Source organism: Stigmatopora nigra, chromosome 1, assembly GCF_051989575.1.
Source record: "Stigmatopora nigra isolate UIUO_SnigA chromosome 1, RoL_Snig_1.1, whole genome shotgun sequence".
Taxonomy (NCBI): Eukaryota; Metazoa; Chordata; class Actinopteri; order Syngnathiformes; family Syngnathidae; genus Stigmatopora; species Stigmatopora nigra.
The window spans coordinates 26318751-26335771 of NC_135508.1; positions in this window are offsets into that span (position 1 = coordinate 26318751).

Sequence of the window (17021 nt, forward strand, 5' to 3'; positions counted from 1 at the left end):
TAAAATGTTCATTCATTTTCTGAACAGCTTATCTTCACATGGGTCCCATGGGGTACTTGAGCCTATCCCAGCTAGCTACAGTGATACATCGACATACGAGTGGCCCGACATATGAGAAGTTTGAGATACGAGAAAAATTTCGGGCAAATATTTATCTTGAGATACAAGACAAATTTTGATATATGAGCAGACAGCGGACGCGAGAGGCTGCTCATTAAAACATCATGGGCACATCCTCTATCCCCGCAACTCCCTCTTGTAATCTCTGTGAGCACTGGGCGGACCTTTGGAAATTTTCAGTGTTTATTTTTTCCCGTTAGTCATTGCGAATGCTGAGGCGATCGTTAATACGAGAGTTATATATACTACTCGTTGGCAAGTGGCCGTGCGCTATCCTATTGTGAGGACATTTGTGTGCACAATTTTCGGAATATTTTGAAGGGAATACAAAAGCAAACTACCATCGATAGGTTGCATTTGAAACTCCGGGCAGAGGTGGGGCAAACAAGCCAACCTAGCTGGGAGAAAAAAGGTATAAAATGTAAAACAAAATTAGAACTAAGTTTAGTATAACGTTAGATTTTTATTTTTTGAGTGTCTGCATCGTAATCCAAGATCATTAAAATTTGTTTATGTTATGATACGAGAGCGTTGCTGTGCAAAAAGTCCCACCACCCCTCTCGGGCCCCTTCTCTGTCCTTCTCTCTCCACTCTCCCCAAAAGCTGTCGAATTTTAGTTCTATTAAACACATTTTAGTATACTATTAAACCACTAGTTATGTGATACTTTGTTTATAGATGACGAATTACAACAAAAGAACATTTTTTCTACCAACTTCTGACCAACCATTCCATCGTGGGATGGGAGGGAAGAGCTGTCGGCCCCTACCAGCAACGGAGTCGAGGTGTTCTGCCCTGCTGCTGTTTTTTTTCAGCTTCAGACTACTGAGTAACTGTGCGGATAAGCTTGCAAGAGCGACTCTGCATATTCTCCACCTCGATCACAGTCTGCAGAAGTTCCCCATCTCGTGGAAGACTTCCTATGTGTGGTTCCAGTTTTTGTCCAACTTTACAAGGTCCTTTTGAGTCCGATTCAATTACTGCAACCAAAATGGCGCTGTTTAAGCAGCAGCCGGCGGCCACGGTAGCTCTGTCCACTCTTGTTCGTTTTTGTGTTTTGCTGCTTTTATGTTTTAATGATTTGATGATTGCATTTACTTTGATTTGCTTTGTACTTTGTGCTTTTTGCTTTGCTGTTCTGTCTAATCACCCTCTTGCTACTGCCACAATGTAATTTCCGAATACGGGATAAATAAAGTTATCCAATCCAATCCGATATCCTGTTTTTTTTGTGTTAATTCAGAGGGTTGGAACTAATCAATTTGTTTTTTGTTCATTTCAATGGGAAACATTCATCTGAGTTATGAAAAAATCGACATAAGAGCGCAGTCCTGGAATGGATTAAGCTCGTATCTTAAGGTACTGCTGTACTAGTTCCAGCCGGGCAACACCCTGAATTAGTGGCCAGCCAATTGCAGGGCACAAGGAGACTGAAAACCATGCATGCTCACATTCATACCTAGGGGAAATTTAGGGTATTCATCCCACCTACGTCGTATGTTGTTGGGATGTGGGAGGAAACCAGAGTATCCAGACTAAACCCATGGAGAACATCCAAACTCCACACACTGAGGACCGACCTAGATTTGAACTCTCCACCCCAAAACTGACTGGCCGACGCGCTAACAAAACGGTCGCCGGGCCGCTTATTTAAAAATGTCTTTTCAATTTGCTGGTAGGTTTTATCCTTCCTGGGGGTACTCGGGCGATTTGCCTAAGGACCTTTAGCCCACGGACGTCTGGCCGAGGGACAGCTCGCCGAGGGGGCGTCTGGCCGAACAGAGAGTTAGCCGAATAAATAGTTAGCCGACCGGATAACCAGCCGACAGACGTTGCGCCGATCGTATGTGTACAAGTTTTTCAACCTCGGCCCGCGGGCCATATATGGCCCGTTACAGATAACAACAATCATTTAGAATAACAAGGGCATTTTTTCACGGCCAAACTCACGCAGAAATGTATGTGACAAGAAAAAAGTAGTTGTAATGAAATTGTAAATCCAGGAATCCTACTCCAGAAAATTTACACAAGCATTTAAAACAATGATATTAATCTTTGAATTAATGTTCTCAGCTCATAATTTTTTTATATATATGTTAGGTTCATTAATAATTACCTTCGTCCGTAATTATCAATAACTGCAGGCAGACATCTTATTCAATTATTGACATTTAATTAAATAGAAATGGATAACAACAGGTAAAAGCCTCCGAAGGGGAGAGTCAGCAAGTGTCACCTACTACTTCCGAACGTCTCCCCGAATAGACGTTCTCGTACGACTCTTATTGTCATGAATCAAAACAATTTACAGAGTTGTTGATCATTCCATCACGGAAGAGTAAAAACAACATCTGGGACTACAATAACAATCAAAGTATTTTACCAATAACAAAAACAGGAGACTAGACCTAACAACATTTAGATTAGAGTAATTATACAACTTCCTTGACCTAAGAATCATATAATATAATCATAATCATATAATGGTTACATACAGAAAAACCCAAAGTGCACGGTTACATAACGATAACAACATTCTTGTTATTGGCCGAATAGCCCTGGCCTCGTCACCAAGGGCCCACCAAATCTCAAGGACCCAGATTGGGTGGATTGTTTGTATAACCATCCTGGAACAGGCCGTCCAGGTTAAAGATGACTTGGCAATACTCGTGACCTCGCAACACTTTGAAAATAGAAAGAGAATGATTTAACAAAGAAATGAATTAATACAAATATATTTATAATAGTAATACAAAATAAACCCAACAATATATTTCCTAAAATAATGGGAAATTATTTGAAATTAAAATATTGTTCTTCACACATCACAAGAAGTAAATGTGTTCAATAGCATTTTCAGGTCTTGTTGTCTAAGCCCTGTATTTTAGTAAGTTTTCTCGTATTTTTTCTAACGTAGCAAGAGCGTGTATGTGAACATATGAAAGAATATTGAATAAAAAGGACGGAAACACATTAACTACATACTTGTATTTAGAAATATGTCCAGCGGGTGGCAGTAAATTTTGAGATGTGATATCATTAATGCCAGCAGAGGGCGCCACAGTACCACCTAATTGTTGTAATGTGTCGTTAATGCCACCAGAGGACGCCACAATACCACCTGATTTTTCAGAAGCAGATTTCTTGGCCTTTTCCATAGCCCGTTGACACCTCACTGTGGCCAAAGCTCTTGACGCAATTACCAGGTTATGTATTATCAATTTATGTTGTTCCAACTCCTCCTCATATCTCTGCATTGGGCCACGCCTCCACCTACTCACCTCCTTTTGTAGTTCCATCTTCTTAGCTGTGACGTCACGTTCTATTGCACAAACCATTCATTCACGTCTAATTTTGGGTTGTCTTTTACTTTGAACACCACTTAAAAACTGATTCTACAGCTAAGTACAAACTCAACAATTAATTTAATTCTCCGTCGGCATCCTTATCTTTTCCAGTATTCCTTCCAACACACCCACACACACTCTAACACTCTCTCTCAAGTTCTCCTTCCACTTTCCCACAAACACTCACATTCTCTATCAAGCGCTCTTTCCCCTTTCCCACACACACTCTCACATTCTCTCTCAAGCTTCCTTCCATTGTCACCAAATCAGTCATCACAAATCACCGGATAAATTTAGAATTTTAGTTTATTCAATTCTAGGAATTGGGAATTTTTGTTAGAATCAATCCTAAGAATCAAACATCTGTGGACCCAGGCGTTACCCTGCTGAAGACTTATTTCAAGACGACCATTTAGGAATCCCCGATTCCCTTATTTTAATATGACCCTTCCGGAATCCCCAATTTCAGATATATAATCACGGAAATGTTCCCTGAACAAATACTCGTATTATATAAATCACATTTCTATTGTGACTTCTCCATAATTAAAAGAATTTTGACGTAAACTAACAGGTATTCTGCTTACCTTTTAGTTGATTTGAGGGGCCTGTTAGAGAAGTCTCCCAGAGAAAGACTCAGACTACCTTTATAACTATCACGTCCTCGACGTGCCTCGAAGTCCACGACTCTGGCGGGGTGTCCCAGGCTACCATTTTCCTTAATCTCACGTCCCCGACGTGTCACGTTCCAAACGTATTCTTAATAAATATCACGTCCCCGATGTGCTTCGAAGTCCGCGACTCCGGCATTAACCGACCCCTCTAACCTCACGTCTCCCTCAACTCACTGACAGGGTCACGAAAAATGTTAGACGTAAATTTTAGCATATGACTCCAATTCCGAAATCTGTTTTATCCCATCTAACAATGGAGCGGGTTCAGCATCGGAGGAGACAGACCAGGGTTTAGCGGGTTCATCCACAGATGATTTATTCCTGACAAATTGATCTATACTGAGCTCCGGTTCCCCCTCCCAATCATAAACCAGCTAAACGTCTCTGTGCACAGTGGAGGATGAGAAAGACAACGTCCAAACCCGAGTTTACCCAGTTATAATAATACAAAAATGAATATCCATTAGCTGATGAACAATAAGATGGTGGCTGGTCCACAACTGTCTTAAAGGATGCCTCCTTTGGGATTTTTCCACTGTCCATTGAATGCTCCGTTAGCCACCTTAACTCTGCTGGCTTTGGAGATCCCCTCCGCTCGCCTTTCATCTTGCTACCCTTGTATGGGAGGTGTCTGTAATTCAACCTGATAGGTCTGAAAATACAACTTCAGGAGCAGGTTAAGAACGAGTGAGATCAATTTAAATAGGAAGTAGGTTTATTACAGTACTGGAGGATGGTTGGAGAATGCTCCGACAGCTGTGAACCTCTCACACCCTGCCTTCCTCGCAATTCTCTCTGAATGAACAGAGCTCAGTCTTTTTATAGGAACTATAGGGTAATATTTCTAAGACAGTAGGACAGAGCTTATATAAACAAAACTTTGGGCTAATATGGTTAGACATTTTTATAGCACACACAAACTGCTGCAGCCTATCTTATAATGCGCGTTTCGAACAAACAGTTCCAAAGTGAGTTGGCCATATTTCACAATACAAGGAAACAATTGCAAGGCCAGCTAGTTAGGTATCTTACAATTCGTAGTGCGAACAAACAATTGCAAGGCCAGCTAGTTGGCTTTTCCTACATTCCACTGTCCGAACAAACAATTGTAAAACCAGTTTGGTTACATTGGCTGGACATGAACAAACAATTATTAAACCAGTTGGCAGGTCTACCCCAATATTCCCTCCTTTGTGACAATAAAAATATCAAAACTTAATTCATCACGACGCTACTTTTAAATGAAATTCTTCACAAATCACTTCAATCATGGTAGTTCGACAATGGAATTAATGGTATGTTTGTTCAAAGCTGAGAAGCAGGGTAAATAACAGGTTAGGATAACAAGCACGAGATCAATAAAAGTTACAAATGGTATTAGGGATTTCAAAAGTGTGTGTTCATGAGCCTGAGAGGAACCAGTCAAACCATCCCCGCTGTGGAAGTGGATCTCCGGTCACAGCGCTCCGCATGTTTCCCATAGCTTCCATGGCATCATGGATCGAGCAGGACGCGTCGACAGGGATGAAGGCGCAGCACGAGTGTCCCCCAAATGGCACACACACCTCCCCAATGGGTGGCGACTCCGTCAAGAGCAGGGCGGCCCTGGAAAATCACCAGGGCCATGGCGGCCTGGGCCTCTCGGCCTTGCCGCAGCCAGACTGATGCGCTGACACAGGCCCGGAACCTGCAGTAAATGGTCTCCAGACACAGGGCGTTCCTTGCCACACGCACCCAGGGGAACAGAGTCATTAGAATTTTGGAGTAGACTGACCAGTGTTTGTGTTTGAGGGGCACATCCAAGCCCCACATCCTGGTCGTGAGCTCCGACACTCGTTCATCAGCTTTGACGGTGGTGGCCAACTTGATGAAATTAGCGGTCAAATTCACACGACGAGGTCCAGTCCCCACGTGAAGATGACCAGCACATTCTTTTCATCACCTTGACCAGGTAACCTGGGGACAGGACCTCCTGTGTGGGAGACCGAGAAGATGTCGGCAGATCATATGCATTTATCACAGTTCTATCTTGGAACATTTAGTGTTCCATTGGTTCTTTCAAAGAGTCCTGCACTTTGAGGGCAGCAGGCACAATAATACCTCAGGTTGATACCAAGATGCGGTCCCATAGCTTGGATGATGCGGCTCACGAAGCGAGCACCACCATCACTCCAAATGACTCATGGTGTTCCATAGCTTGGAATGATCCTTTTGCATATGGCTTTTGCGACCGCCGTGGCGTCCGCTTTCTTGGATGGACATATCTCTACCCACTTGGTTAATGAACACCAGACAGTACCTGTATATGCCATCTTGGTTCAGCTCGATGAAATCCATATTCAGAACCTCGAACGAATATGTCCATGTCTGCCTTGTTCCTCGCTTGTGTCGTTTATTGCCTTGAGAGTTGTGTCTAGAGCAGGTGGGACAGTTTCTGCAAATGTTTTTTAAAAGTAGGTTTGGTGACCTCTGGGAACATGCATTGTCTGTTGTACTATACTGATCATCCCCTCTCCCCCCTGTTGGATTGGATTGGATAACTTTATTCATCCCGTATTCGGGAAATTTCTTTGTTGCAGTAGGAAGAGGGTGAGGATGCAGGAATAGGAAAGGCATTATACGCAAATAGGTAGTTAATAGTAAGTCAATAAATAAATACATGAATAAATATATAAATAAGTAACCGTGTTGCTGATATACATATATATATATATATATATATATATATATATATATATATATATATATATAAAAAAAAAATATATATATATATATATATATATATATATATATATATATATATATACATACATACATACATACATACATACATACATACATACATACATACATACATACATACATACATACATACATACATACACATACATATATATAGAAGCACATCTATATTATATCAGAATTCAGGAGGTCCTAACCCACAACCTTTTTTGGTTAAAGAGCCTGACCTCTGATGGGAGGAAGGATCTGCGGAAGCGCTCCTTCCTGCAGTGAGGGTACCGCAGTCTACTGCTAAAAGAGCTTCGAAGGGACTCCACTGACTCGTGCAGGGGGTGGGAGGTGCTGTCCATGATGGACCTCATCCTGGTCAGCATCCTCCGCTCTCCCACTTCCTCCACAGAGTCCAAAAGACAGCCCAGAACAGAGCTGGCCCTCCTGATCAGCTTGTTCAGCCTGTTCCTGTCCCTCTCCGTGCTCCCACTTCCCCAACAGACCACTGCATAAAACACGGTAGATGCCACCAGTGTAATAGAAGGTCCTCAACAGTGACCTGCACACTCCAAAGGACCGTAGGCTCCTCAACAGGTAGAGGCGGCTCTGGCCCCTTCTGTACAGGGCATCTATGTTTGTGGACCAGTCTAGTTTGCTGTTGAGGTGAACACCCAGGTACTTCAAGTTCTCCACGATTTCAATGTTCGATGTTCACCTGAGTGGTCTGTTGAGGTGTCCTCCGAAAGTCAACGACCATTTCCTTTGTCTTACAGGTGTTGATGTGCAGGTGGTTTTGCCTACACCAGTCGACAAAGGCTGTGATGACTCCCCTGTACTCCAGGTCGTTCCCGTCAGTCACTCATCCAACAATGGCGGTGTCATCGGAGAATTTCTGGAGGTGGCAGGTGTCTGTATTATGTTTAAAGTCTGACGTGTAGAGGGAGAAGAGGAGTGGGGAAAGCACTGTGCCTTGTGGGGCCCCCGTGCTGCAAGTTACCACATCAGACGTACAGTCCTGGAGTCTCACATATTGTGGTCTGTTGGTGAGGAAGTCGATGATCCATGCAGCTAGGTGGTTCCTTACTCCCGCCACCTCCAGTTTCCCTCTCAGAAGGACCGGCTGAATGGTGTTGAATGCACTGGAGAGGTCAAAAAACATCATTCTCACCGTGCTTCCCGAGTTCTCCAGGTGTGAAAGAGACCTGTGCATCAGGTAGGTGGTCGCATCTTCCACACCAATGCCTGGACGATAGGCGAACTGCAGAGGGTCCAGCTCTGCATTCATCAGGGGGCTCAGGTGGTTGAGGATGATCCTCTCCAGTGTCTTGATCAGGTGAGAGGTTTGTGCTACCGGCCTGAAGTGGTTTGGCTCCCTGGGGTTTTCGCAGTCTTTGGGACTGGGACCACGCAGGAAGTTTTTTCACAAGGTGGGGACCTTCTGCAGACTGAGGCTGAGGTTGAAAATATGCAAAATCACTGTGCCAAGCTGATCCGCACACTCTCTCAGTAGTCTGGAGCTGAGGCCGTCCGGACCGGTAGCCTTCCTTGCCTCGATCTTCTTTAGTTGTTTTGTCACCTGATCGACAGTGATGCAGAGACCGGTGGAAGAGGGGGAGGAAGAGGAGAACGAGGGGGTAGAGTTGCTTCTGGTCTGGGGGGTCAGGGGAGCAGGGGCAGGGCTGAATCTGTTAAAGAACTGATTCAGTTCATTGGCCCACTCCCCGTCTCCGGACTCCGGGCCTCTCCCACTGTTGCCTCCATGGCCCGAGATGGTCCTCAAGCTCCTCCAGACCTCTTTGGTGTTGCCTCTTTGGAGTTGCTTCTCTAGCCTCCTCCTGTAGCTGGTCTTTCCCCTCCTTATCTCTCTCTTCAGCTCCTTCTGGACCGTTTTGAGACTCTCCTTCTCCCCAGACCTAAAAGCCCTCTTCTTCTTGTTCAGGAGGGCCCTTAGATCCCTGGTGACCCACGGCTTATTGTTGGAGTAACAACGGACCTTCTTGGAGGGTACGATGTTCTCCACACAGAAGTTAATGTAATCTGTGATGCAGTGGGTCAAGCTGTCGATGTCTTCCCCATGTGGTTTGCACAGCACCTCCCAGTCGGTTGTCTCAAAACAGTCCCTCAGTACCATGCTGGTCTCCTCGGTCCATCTTTGTATGATCCTCGTGGTAGGTTTTATTTTCCTCACCATAGGGATGTAGGTGGGGATCAGATGGACCAGGTTCTCTTTTTCTGGTCGTTTATTTTAACGCTTTGTAGGAAGGTTTAGTCTCAATTGAAACGTTTTCACCTTATTTGCATATGGAGACAATGAGACCAATAGGAATAGTTTCCAATGGTTGTATGGTATTGCTTGCTGAGTGTTGGGTTTATTCTGTTTTACTATTATAATAGTTATATTAATTCATTTCTTTATTAAATCATTCTCTTTCTTTTCTCTGTATTAATTCATTACTTTGTTAAATCATTCTCTTTCTGTTTTTCAAAAGTGTTGAGGTCACACCAAGTCATCTTTAACCTAGACAGCCTGTTCCAGGATGGTTATACAAACAATCCACCCAATCTGGGTCCTTGAGATTTGGTGGGCCCTTGGTGACGAGGACAGGGCTATTCGGACAATAACAAGAATATTGTTATCGTTATGTAACCGTACACTTCGGGTTTTTCTGTATGTAACGATTATATGATTATGATTATATTATATGATTCTTAGGTCAAGGAGGTTGTATAATTACTCTAATCTAAATGTTGTTAGGTCTAGTCCCTGTTTTTGTTATTAGTAAAATACTTTGATTGTTATTGTAGTCCCAGATGTTGTTTTTACTCATACGTGATGGAATGATCAACAACTCTGTAACTTGTGACCATAAGAATGGGACGAAAACGTCTATTCGAGGAGACGTTCGGAAGTTGTAAGGGACACTTGCTGTAATGCTCCCCTCCGGAGGCTTTTACCTGTTGTATCCATTTCTATTTAATTAAATGTCAATAATTGAATAAGATGTCTTCCTGCAGTTATTGATAATTACGGACGAAGGTAATTATTAATGAACCTGACATTTTGGTCCTTCGAGCCGGATTCTGGAATTTGGAGAATTTCTCCTTTCCCTCCCTTATCTAAGCTTGTTATTGCCACTCGTTATCACTGTAACATTCAGGCGTATTAACCCCATCGTTGCTAAAGTTCTCACCAATTTGCATGCCCTTAATGCCGTAAAAGCAACGTTATTTGGTTGTATCAATTGACCAATGCTTATCCAATCCGTAATATCCTTAAAGTCATCAATATGACCTGTGACAAAGCATATTTCCTCCTGCCAGGACAACAGACAATGTTCTTTCAAGTGCACTTTGAAAAACATTCCATGTTACTCCATTCTTAGGGAAAATATGCTCATCCTAAACCAATTATTTTATTTACAATTCACCTAATTATTTGGATGAATGCCATGAATTTTATCATGCCACTATTGCATTGTAAATTTCCCATCTGATGTCGTTAACAGCCAAATAATTCAATACCTACTATACTTTGTAAATCACCTCATATGATGTTTACTTAAGACACGAGTCATTTCCCATAGCCTGTTACCAAAACAAAAATCTACAACAATTAAATGAGACAAATCAACCTTTTGTTAGACAATTCCTAATTACAAACTTTAATGTTTTAAAAACCTTATCGTCACCAATATACCATAATATTGTAAATTTTGTCATCCTGGCCTTTTTTTTTTTTAAACAGCCAACCTCCTGGATTAAAGTATTTTGAATAATCAAAAAATTCTGAAATAGTATTAATATTATTTTATCCTCCAAAAGCTAGTTTCCTTTAACTAAGAGCCCTTTGAAATCCACAATTGCTCAAAAATGACTATTTTGGTCTATTTCCCAAATCCAAAGCTTTTTACCAAATCAACCTTTTACTGAACAGATTTTTCTATCCTCTTAATGCATTTCATTTTAAAACCCAAAATATCAATGCGAAAGCATTCGCATAACCTTGCATTTCTTGCAGCCCATGTATTGTTCTTATTCTGAAAAGTCCAAACAGAAAACGCAATTAGCCGTTAACTATGACCTCCACTCTTGCTGCGAAAACAGCATTGTTATCTTATGTTTACAAACCAGCTTTTTCCCTGTGCCCAAATACAACGCTTTTTAGAGAAGACAACCATTAAAACGTCAAATTAACCCCTCTTCCGATATTCAACTACATAACAATATTTTTCCAAGACCCCATATATCCAGAATATGTATGCTGCAAGCACAACAATATGGCAAAAACCCATTTTCTGCCCTCAAGTTTGCTTCAGCACCCCCAAGGCCAATTATTATTATTATAATGTCTTCACGGAAGGGATCACAAAATTTTAGTCGTTTACACGGTCCGAACGCTCCCGAAAGCCCAACACAGTTAAATCGTCTGCCCCGCGGCCCACATGTTTCACTCCCATCTAATCAGCAGCCGCTGCACCAGAAACGCTTCCCCCGCAGTCGACACATTTTTTGGCAAGTGTAGAGCATAATAAAAACACAGGTGACATTCCCTGTGTTTTGGTGTGACCTCAACACTTTTGAAAAACAGAAAGAGAATGATTTAACAAAGTAATGAATTAATACAGAGAAAAGAAAGAGAATGATTTAATAAAGAAATGACTAATAACATACATATTATAAAAACGGGGGAATGTTGGGTTTATTCTGTTTTACTATTATAATAGTTATATTAATTCATTTCTTTATTAAATCATTCTCTTTCTTTTCTCTGTATTAATTCATTACTTTGTTAAATCATTCTCTTTCTGTTTTTCAAAAGTGTTGAGGTCACACCAAGTCATCTTTAACCTAGACAGCCTGTTCCAGGATGGTTATACAAACAATCCACCCAATCTGGGTCCTTGAGATTTGGTGGGCCCTTGGTGACGAGGACAGGGCTATTCGGACAATAACAAGAATATTGTTATCGTTATGTAACCGTACACTTCGGGTTTTTCTGTATGTAACGATTATATGATTATGATTATATTATATGATTCTTAGGTCAAGGAGGTTGTATAATTACTCTAATCTAAATGTTGTTAGGTCTAGTCCCTGTTTTTGTTATTAGTAAAATACTTTGATTGTTATTGTAGTCCCAGATGTTGTTTTTACTCATACGTGATGGAATGATCAACAACTCTGTAACTTGTGACCATAAGAATGGGACGAAAACGTCTATTCGAGGAGACGTTCGGAAGTTGTAAGGGACACTTGCTGTAATGCTCCCCTCCGGAGGCTTTTACCTGTTGTATCCATTTCTATTTAATTAAATGTCAATAATTGAATAAGATGTCTTCCTGCAGTTATTGATAATTACGGACGAAGGTAATTATTAATGAACCTGACATTTTGGTCCTTCGAGCCGGATTCTGGAATTTGGAGAATTTCTCCTTTCCCTCCCTTATCTAAGCTTGTTATTGCCACTCGTTATCACTGTAACATTCAGGCGTATTAACCCCATCGTTGCTAAAGTTCTCACCAATTTGCATGCCCTTAATGCCGTAAAAGCAACGTTATTTGGTTGTATCAATTGACCAATGCTTATCCAATCCGTAATATCCTTAAAGTCATCAATATGACCTGTGACAAAGCATATTTCCTCCTGCCAGGACAACAGACAATGTTCTTTCAAGTGCACTTTGAAAAACATTCCATGTTACTCCATTCTTAGGGAAAATATGCTCATCCTAAACCAATTATTTTATTTACAATTCACCTAATTATTTGGATGAATGCCATGAATTTTATCATGCCACTATTGCATTGTAAATTTCCCATCTGATGTCGTTAACAGCCAAATAATTCAATACCTACTATACTTTGTAAATCACCTCATATGATGTTTACTTAAGACACGAGTCATTTCCCATAGCCTGTTACCAAAACAAAAATCTACAACAATTAAATGAGACAAATCAACCTTTTGTTAGACAATTCCTAATTACAAACTTTAATGTTTTAAAAACCTTATCGTCACCAATATACCATAATATTGTAAATTTTGTCATCCTGGCCTTTTTTTTTTTTAAACAGCCAACCTCCTGGATTAAAGTATTTTGAATAATCAAAAAATTCTGAAATAGTATTAATATTATTTTATCCTCCAAAAGCTAGTTTCCTTTAACTAAGAGCCCTTTGAAATCCACAATTGCTCAAAAATGACTATTTTGGTCTATTTCCCAAATCCAAAGCTTTTTACCAAATCAACCTTTTACTGAACAGATTTTTCTATCCTCTTAATGCATTTCATTTTAAAACCCAAAATATCAATGCGAAAGCATTCGCATAACCTTGCATTTCTTGCAGCCCATGTATTGTTCTTATTCTGAAAAGTCCAAACAGAAAACGCAATTAGCCGTTAACTATGACCTCCACTCTTGCTGCGAAAACAGCATTGTTATCTTATGTTTACAAACCAGCTTTTTCCCTGTGCCCAAATACAACGCTTTTTAGAGAAGACAACCATTAAAACGTCAAATTAACCCCTCTTCCGATATTCAACTACATAACAATATTTTTCCAAGACCCCATATATCCAGAATATGTATGCTGCAAGCACAACAATATGGCAAAAACCCATTTTCTGCCCTCAAGTTTGCTTCAGCACCCCCAAGGCCAATTATTATTATTATAATGTCTTCACGGAAGGGATCACAAAATTTTAGTCGTTTACACGGTCCGAACGCTCCCGAAAGCCCAACACAGTTAAATCGTCTGCCCCGCGGCCCACATGTTTCACTCCCATCTAATCAGCAGCCGCTGCACCAGAAACGCTTCCCCCGCAGTCGACACATTTTTTGGCAAGTGTAGAGCATAATAAAAACACAGGTGACATTCCCTGTGTTTTGGTGTGACCTCAACACTTTTGAAAAACAGAAAGAGAATGATTTAACAAAGTAATGAATTAATACAGAGAAAAGAAAGAGAATGATTTAATAAAGAAATGACTAATAACATACATATTATAAAAACGGGGGAATGTTGGGTTTATTCTGTTTTACTATTATAATAGTTATATTAATTCATTTCTTTATTAAATCATTCTCTTTCTTTTCTCTGTATTAATTCATTACTTTGTTAAATCATTCTCTTTCTGTTTTTCAAAAGTGTTGAGGTCACACCAAGTCATCTTTAACCTAGACAGCCTGTTCCAGGATGGTTATACAAACAATCCACCCAATCTGGGTCCTTGAGATTTGGTGGGCCCTTGGTGACGAGGACAGGGCTATTCGGACAATAACAAGAATATTGTTATCGTTATGTAACCGTACACTTCGGGTTTTTCTGTATGTAACGATTATATGATTATGATTATATTATATGATTCTTAGGTCAAGGAGGTTGTATAATTACTCTAATCTAAATGTTGTTAGGTCTAGTCCCTGTTTTTGTTATTAGTAAAATACTTTGATTGTTATTGTAGTCCCAGATGTTGTTTTTACTCATACGTGATGGAATGATCAACAACTCTGTAACTTGTGACCATAAGAATGGGACGAAAACGTCTATTCGAGGAGACGTTCGGAAGTTGTAAGGGACACTTGCTGTAATGCTCCCCTCCGGAGGCTTTTACCTGTTGTATCCATTTCTATTTAATTAAATGTCAATAATTGAATAAGATGTCTTCCTGCAGTTATTGATAATTACGGACGAAGGTAATTATTAATGAACCTGACACTGAGCAATAATCTTTCCAATCTATACTAGAGTGGTTGGCGTTTCATTTTATTACGTCAGAAAGTTTATCTCACCTGTCTCCTCAAACGATTCAACTGAGAGAACCTTCTTACAGTGTAAAAGGTGGCTTCACATCCCTGTCTCGGCTATTTTCACATCGGTTGGTTGGTCAGCAATGCTTGGTATGGACGTTCCCACTTTAAGGCACCACCTGGCACCACTGTTGGTCCGTTTCCTGTTGATAAGCACAGTCTCCCTCTGCCAACCCAAATGCAATGAATTTCCTTAAAGATTTTTCTTTTTTTTTCTTTTTCTAATCTCTCTCTCTTTCTCTCGATCTCTGGCTCTCTCTCTCTCTGTCTCGCTCTCTCGCCTCTCTCCCACTCCTTCTGCTGCCTTTCCTACACTTTCTTTTCTATTCACTTTCCAAAATCTGTTCTATTCACTTACCAAAATCCTTTCTATTCACTTACCAAAATATTTTCTCTTCACTTACCAAAATCTTTTCTATACTCATCAAATCTTCCATGTCCTTCAAATTGCGTCATAAACCATGCCTCTCCACCCATCACGGCAGACACAGGCAACCCCCCACACTACGCATCCGCACATACCCCCAGATCTCCATCCTTGCGCGTTTCGAACAAACAATTCCAAAGTGAGTTGGCCATATTCCACAATACAAGGAAACAATTGCAAGGCCAGCTAGTTGGCTTTTCCTACATTCCACTGTCCTAACAAACAATTGTATAACCAGTTTGGCCACATTGGCTGGACATGAATAAACAATTATTAAACCAGTTGGCAGGTCTACCCCAATACAACCTCACAAGGATCTTGGACAGAGATCCTTTGTTCATTGTACAGGCATTATTACAAGGCGGCGGCAGTCCATGCATTTTGTCGTAGCGCCTTCAACTAATCAATCCAACCCTCAAAAACTATTTCATGGCTACTGCAACTACAGCTGCGACACATAAAACCTCATACAATTGAAATATTATTTCTGAATATAATCATATTTTACTCACCAAAAATATTTTTTAACATTTTTACCCTTATAAATATCACGTCCTGGACCTGAATGTTTCACGAGAGCTGAAAGAGCCGGAGCCGGAAAGCAGTAATCTTATCTTGTTTATAGTTCCTCCCCAGTGAGGTACCATTTGAAATGTTGCCTGAAATGTTGCCTCTTTTTTCCTGTGAAAAATTATAACACATTTTAGAGAAGAGTATTATTAGTCCTTAATAAGCCAGATTAATTCTTCTTCCGATATCCAACTATATTACAATATTTTGCCAAGACCCCATAATCAACATATGCTGCAAGCACAACTATATCATAGCAAAAAAACAATTTTTGCTCTCAGGTTACCTTCTGCACCCCCAAGGCCAATTATTGTAATGTCTTCTCGGAAGGTGTCCAAAATGTATTTCTTTTTTGACGCTTGTGCGGTCCCCGCGCATATTGAATGCCTAACATAGTTAAATCGGCATCCACGCAGCCCACATGTTTCATTCCAATTTAATCAGCAGCCGCAGCAACAGAGCGCTTCCCCCGCAGTTGACACATTATTTGGCAATTCTATAGTATGATAAAAAATATGCAGGCGACATTCCCTGCAAAACATTTAATTGGCCGTTTTGTATTCTTCCCTTTTTTTTAAACACCATATTCCCGCTAGCGAACGGGATCAAAACCAGCCTAAGCTGCAATAACTCATTTCATTCCAGTAAATTGACAGTACATTTAGGTACTATTAACAAAGTACATCTAGCACTTGGAAATAAAAATTCTAATTGCTGTTTTACAAGCTCCAGCATCACACAAAAATCCCAATTGGAATTCCTTTCACCCGGTTTAACCAAATCAAATGCCAGTGTTTCCATTAATTTTAGCTCATCAACCTCATTCAAAATCATCATTCAAATCATTTTGAGCAGGCATTCCTTGTTTTTAGAGACCCTTTTGTCTGGGCAATCAAGCGATATATGCCCCCATTTTCCAAAAACCCAGCGGGCAGCATTTTTGAAAACTCGATTTCTGTTGACCTAATTTGTTTTCTCCCAATCTCGTTAATATTCATACGTTCCCACCACCTATCTCGGTAAATATTTCCCTCGTCAGCCGAGGGGCCCCGCTATTTTTCCTAACAAAACAGCACGTTCCCGCCGCTTTGGTCGTAAATATTTCCCTAACATCCGAAGAGCCCCGCTATTTTTTCAAAATAGCATGTTTTGCCTTTCCCCGCCTTAATTCGCCATCTTAAACAATAATTAGTATCTGTGGAACAAGCCGTCTCACTTTTATGTCCATTTATATATTATATATTACCTCTATGCATTAGTGTGTATATTATCCTGCATGTTTATTATATTATGCATTTAAGCTGGCCAGCAAACCCATATTTGTTTATCCATAAATTTA